We start from the raw sequence: 7,003 nt of genomic DNA on the forward strand, positions 1-7,003 counted from the left end.
TCTCTGTCTGTCAAATAGATAAATAAAATCTTTAAAAAAAAAAAAAAGATTTATTTATTTATATTTTAGGGGCAGCGGAGAGGCAGAGGGAGAGACAGAATCCTGAAGCAGGCTCTGTGCTGAGCCTGGAGCCTGACTCAGGGCTCAGTCTCACGACCCTGAGATCATGACATCAGCCAAAATCAAGAGTCTGCCATTTAACAGACTGAGCCACCCATGCTTTTATTTTCAGTATTTTTATTATATTTGTCTCCCTTGCTTCTTTGTTTTCATCTGATGATTTGGAAATTATAAATCCTATATCCATTCTTCCTATTTCCTTTTTGAGTATGAATATTTAACAATAACAAATATTGAACAACAGATAAATCAATATCTAAAGTTCAACAAGAACTATAATTTCTGCCCAAATAAAGCAAGAAATTCATCATGCCTCCTGTATCACTTCATTCTTACCAACACCTGTGTCTAGATGAGCTGGCTTTTTAGTTTTAGTTTAGCTAGTTAGTCAGTGTTATACATCAACATTTAAATGGTTTACATGGTTAGAAAATTTGTCATTTTCCTTTGTATTCCAAGTCATCTTGAAATTTCTTATTGTTTATTTTGTTTTGTTTTGCTTTAGAAATATTTTTAGGAGGACTTGCTATGATTTTTCTCCTCATACTCCTTTATCTCGTTGATTCTGAACTTAGAACGTCCATGAGCTATCCTTTTATCTAATTGTGGTAAACATTCTTAGGACTTAAAAAAATTTTTTAACTAAGCTCAATGTCAAAATGCATGAGTACACCTTGAAACTATTAAATAGATTAAAATGCTATCAAAACTTTCATAATAATAAGAAAAATCTTCCAAAAAACATGTTGAGTTTTGAGTTAGGAGCAAGAACACCATGCTAAAAAAAGACAGAAAACCTCATTCTGGTGCTCAGTCTACTAGTTAGTTCTGTGAGGTTGAGAAAGTTGATAGATTTTATGAATTTAAATTCCCTCATTTGAAAAATGAGTGACTTCTGACTTAATATTTTCTAATGTTCTTTATAAATATAAATTAAAATGTAGGATTTTAGGCAAAATGCTACATTGCATTAAAATATTACTTTACTGAGGGTTGCTGGGGTGGGGTGGGAGGGATGGGGTGGTTGGGTTATGGACATTGGGGAGGGTATGTGCTATGGTGAGTGCTGTGAATTGTGTAAGACTGATGAATCACAGACCTGTACCCCTGAAACAAATAATACATGATATGTTAATAAAAAATAAAAATAAATAAAGAAATAAAAGCAATAAAAATATTACTTTACTTCGATATCTATGACTGGTCTTGCTCTAATTTAATGTTTCCATATTTTGATATCTTAAATTTTAAAGAACACAATAGTGAAGAATAAAGGAGATATTATGGTAGTTAACATATTTACATAACATAGATATATGATAGGTGGTCTAAAAGTTTATGAAGATTTGTTCTAAACACTTTTTTCTATAAATATACCATAAAGTCACTTGAAGAATATATTAAATGTCCATTGTTTTATATATTTTAAATTATCAGATAGAAATTAATAATAAAGTTTTAATAAACTAAAGCAAAATATAATTGCACTGCAAGTCTTTTATGCACTTTAAGCTATTTACAATATTTACCTTTCTCCTTCAAAATGGCAAAAGACATTGTGCTCAATAACAAAAAACAAACAAAACTGATAGAGAGAAACTTTATTAACCAAAGAATCCTTGGTCTGCAGGTAATGCTGAAGTAAAAACTCACTTATCATCAGGATTAGTTCTAACAGCATCTGCAGAAACCAAAGACAGGATGATGTGACAGTTCCTTTGAAAACATCCGTCAGTGTCATCTGCTTCCTCTTGTTATGTCTTTCCTTTTCAAATATTTCCTTCGGCTCATACAGCTGGAGGATCTCCAGCTCTGTACTAAATTCGTTTCATGAAATCCATGCAATTTTTACAGCACTCTCAGTCGTCATTAAAATAGACAACACACTGTCTGGGTCACACAGATTGGGCCACTGAGTGAACACTTATCATTCATTATTAGCCCTTTTGATAATGGAGAATGTCACTACCACAGGCCTTTTAGCTTATTTCAAATAGATAATATATCATATGGCTCACAAATCAAAATGACACAAAAAGAAATTTTGTTCCTACCTGTTTCCACACCTTTCCTTGTTTCTCATCTATTCTTCTGGCTCCTGATAGCAAACATTTCAGTTCTGCATTTTTATAATTAATTTTTGAATTACAATGCCATAGCTATTTTTTAATGCATGATGGTTTTTTTTAATTTTTCCCTTTTCAACTAGTTTCTTTTATTTTTTAATTTATTTTTATTTTTTTCATTTTATTTTATTTTATTTCTTTTCAGTGTTCCAGAATTCACTTTTTACGCACCACAGCCAGTGCTCCATGCAATACGTGCCCTTCATAACACCCACCACCAGGCTCACCCAACCCCCCCACCCCCTCCCCTCCAAAACCCTCAGTTTGTTTTTCAGTTTCCACAGTCTCTCATGGTTTGTCTCCCCCTCCTATTTCCCCCAACTCCCTTCTCCTCTCCATCTCCCAATGTTCTCCATGTTATTCCTTATGCTCCACAAGTAAGTGAAACCATATGATAATTGGCTCTCTCTGCTTGACTTCTCTCATGCAGCATAATCTCTTACAGTCCCATCCATGTTGATATAAAAGTTGAGTATTCATCCTTTCTGATGGAGGCATAATACTCCATTGTATGTATGGACCATATCTTCTTTATCTATTCATCTGTTGAGGGGCATCTTGGTTCTTTCCACAGTTTGGCGACTGTGGCCATTGCTGCTGTGAACACTGAGGTACAGATGGCCCTTCTTTTCACTACATCTGTATCTTTGGGGTAAATATCCAGTAGTGCAATTGTAGGGTCATAGGGAAGCTCTATTTTTAATTACTTAAGGAATCTCCACACTGTTTTCCAAAGTGGCTGCACCAACATGATGGTTTTTAAAAAATATTAAAAAAAAAAACATATTTGGGTACTTCTAATCTTTAGATGAACTTCTACTGCCATTTATTTACAAGCCGAGCCACAACAACATAACTGGTCTTGACTTTATTGTTTTTTTAGATTATTTACTTATTTGAGAGAGAGAGAGTGAGAGCAGAGGGAGAGGCAGAAGGAGAGAGAGATTCTCAGGCAGGCTCCATACTGAGCCTGGAGCCCAATGAATGTAAGGCTTGATCTCATGCTTCTGAGATCATGACCCGAGCCGAAATCAGGAGTTGGACACCTAAGCAACTGAGCCACCCAGGTGCCCCCTGGTCTTGACTTTCAAATATTATAGATAAATATCAAACAAATGGTTAGTTTTCCTTATAATCCATAGTAAAAATAGGGATGTGATATGAAAACTAAAAATGTCAGCATAAAACATTTATTATACTTGGCCAGACCCTTTTAAAAGAAGATGGGAAATGTTTGGGTCCATTTAATCTGATTTGCTTGCATTGGCTTCAGAATGATAAAGATATAAGAATAAGTGTTCATACACACACACCCTAAATCTTATTTATCCATCCAATCATCAGTGAACACTTAGGTTGTTTCCATTTCTTGGTTATTGTAAATAATGTTTCCATGAACATAAGGGTGTGTACTGCACACAGATGTTGAATTGTAATATTGTACAGCTGAAACATACAATGTTATATACTATTTTGTATCAATAAAAAAAGAATATGTGTTGCTAAGAATGAACATTAAAAAATACAACTAGTTTGGAGGTATTTGTTATGTGGAAGAGAAGTCTCAGGGTCAGAAACAGAGTGGCCACAAGTATGTAAGTATGTGAGCTTGTAAAAAAAAATAGTATGAAGTAGAAGGCACAATTTCACTATATCAAGTCATAAGGTCTGACCACAAGATGTACTGCTTGTTATAACTTAGAACTACAGGGAGAAAATGGTTCAGGGTGAACGATCCATCCTTCTTTGACTATGTGAAGCAATACAACATCAGTAATATATCGGAATGAAGTTATAGTACAGATAGTCAAAGTCTTGTCTCATTTAAACTAAACAGAATCGATTACCACATGTGCTTTAAAATCCACTTAGTTACTTAACCTGGGTCTTTGGAAGCAAGTAAATTCAGTGAACAGTTAAATTCTTCAACTAAATCTTCAACCTTTCCCTTGTGTCTCTGTATAGTTAATAATACAAATCTGCCTCTTTAACCAGAGCATAATTTTCTTCAAGGTCTGTAATAGCAGGTCTCCAAATAGCAGGTAGAGAATCAACTGCTATGTTGACAGCCTTAATTGAATATTCTCAACATTAGATTAAAAAATTAAAAGTATAATTTTCTTCACCTTGCAGGGATGTTTTAAATTTAATTATATAAACTGAATAAGAGGAAACAGTCAGCCTCATCATACATTAGGAATTGTTTTCATCATTGCCCATCATTCAGTAAGAATAATGTCATATAATTTATTCCCTAAGTATTTAAAAAATTTTTCTTTTTTGTCACAGTCCATTACTAAACAGACTATCTAAAAGATTCTAAAATTGTCTCCTTGCCATGGAATTAAATTTGATCTGTGCATTTGAATGAAGAAAATCAGAAGTGACTTATTTTATGCTACACTACTGTGGAAGGAGAAAGAGTAGACATTAAGTGAAGAAGAAATCTCCCCTCCCTTTGTGCCATTATATGGCTCGAGTTCAACACTCTATAGAGTGCTTTGTACTTCTCCATAGGGCCAGGACTCTAATTTCATTTGGGATATGTTTGCTTTTCAAGACAGGAAATAATATTTTCCTTTTTTTTTTTTAAGATTTTATTTATTTGACAGAGATCACAAGTAGGCAGAGAGGCAGACAGAGAGAGAGAGAGAGAGGGAAGCAGGCTCCCCACTGAGCAGAGAGCCCGATGCGGGACTCAATCCCAGGACCCTGAGATCATGACCTGAGCCAAAGACAGCAGCTTAACCCACTGAGCCACTCAGGTGCCCAATATTTTCCTTTTTTATCATTCATTTTTAATGTCTTTAAAATTCTTTTTCTTTAGATGAAAAACTTAATTGTTTTATTTATTCATAGTCTACCATGAGCATTTTAAAAATTCCATAAAAGTAATCAATGTGTATCTATTTTCCAGATATTAAAATGTGTGTAATGAAATCCAGCAATCTCCTGCCCATCCTATCCTTATTTTTTGGTTTTGATTCTCAACAGTAATTGCCTTCATCAATATATTTGATGAAGAAAGAAGTTGATGAATTCACTGTATTGAATTTGTCTAAGTGGAAATGTCCAGAAAACTGTTGGATGTATGGTTCTGAAATTAATGAGGTAAGCCTTGGACACACATATTGCATTGGGAATTTTCAATATATAGGTGGTATTTGAGGCTATGGAAATAACACGTATGGCTGTCAGAGGTTGCTTTTTCAAAAATGTGTATAGGAACCTTTTGCAAAAGTAAGTTACAAATGTAGACTATTCTTAGAGAATAAATAGGTTTAAGTGTGGCACCAGGGAAGCTTAGTAGTAATAAACCTTGGCAGGTTTTGTACATCTTGAATGCAAGGGAGCTGGAGGCAACAAGAACTGAAAAATGAAGCACCCAACAGTGTGAAGAAACATAGCTCAAAAAAGAGCAGCAGGGGAGGGATGGAAAAGAAACTGGAACCCAGTCTTACATTTCCTCAAGGCTAAATAAACCTAGACTTCCTGTCTTGCAGCAGTTCAGAAGTTGGAAAGAGGAACATGGGGATAATGATTCTTTACAGAGCTTTGCTGAATGCTGCATAGAATTTTTCATGGAGATGGACATAACTAAAATAGAATATTCTTACAAGTTGGGCAGTAAGTAAAATTTGTCTTTGCTTCTTTCATCCATAAGTGCCTTTTATTGTTATACTTTGGTTTCCCAGAATTCTCTGCTTCAGTATCTACTTAGTTTTACCTCTTAGGGAGATGTTCCTTTTTCTAGAAGCTTATCATTACTTTCATCAACACTTGCATACAATTCCACTACTATCCATGAAAGTTTAACCACTGTGGGAATTATCTTCCTGTCAAAACATTTATAAAATTAGACAAAATATTTATTAAAAAAAATTAGACATTGGACAATAGGTAATATCCAACTGTGATCTCTGAGATTAGGAAAATAAGTGAGGTGAGTCCTAACATTTCCCTACCTTACATTCCCTGGGACAGCTGTGGATTAGAGTATATGGAGGGAGAATTCAACTAGGACTGAGCAAGTTAGCTGAGTTGAAGACAGAGATTACAGCTAAGGGAGAAAGTTGGTTAAATTCTGTAGGGCAGAATATCCAAAAAAGAGGGGTTACACACACACACACACACACACACACACACACACAGGAAATCTACAGAAGTGTCTTCTTTAGTCTTTGACTGAATAAAAATCTAGAATGCATGGAATGCAATTTTGTGAAGCCAAGATAAATACCAACTAGAAAGTAGTACATTAAAAATTCTCTGGAGCTCATCTAGGGAAGAATGTGTGTTCCCACCAGCCAGAGCTGATAAATGTCATGATACATGTAGCACTGGTTAGAGTACTTAGAAGAACCATGCCTACGTAGTAGCCTCAGAGTAAAGGCTATTCTAAAACTTAAATAAAAAAGTGAAAAAGCATGCCTCAAAAGGATCAAACTTACTCTAGGTAACTTTGTGCCAGCAAAATTCAAAACTATTTAAGAAAGAAAATCACCATTCAAAACCACACAATTCACAATTTCTTGCATCTAGTAAAAAATACCAGCATCCAAAAGTACAGGACTAAATGACTGTAGCCAGCAGAAAAAAATAATCTATAAAACAGACCCAGATATGACAAAAGTGCTCATAATCAGGCAAAAATGCCTTAAACACCTAGTACAAACTTTATAAATAAAATCAAGTATGTTAGGAAAACATGAGATAAGAAATAGAAGATATGAAAATGAAAACTTTAGAACTTACAA

The sequence above is a fragment of the Martes martes genome (assembly GCF_963455335.1).
Source record: "Martes martes genome assembly, chromosome: 1".
NCBI classification, from domain to species: Eukaryota; Metazoa; Chordata; class Mammalia; order Carnivora; family Mustelidae; genus Martes; species Martes martes.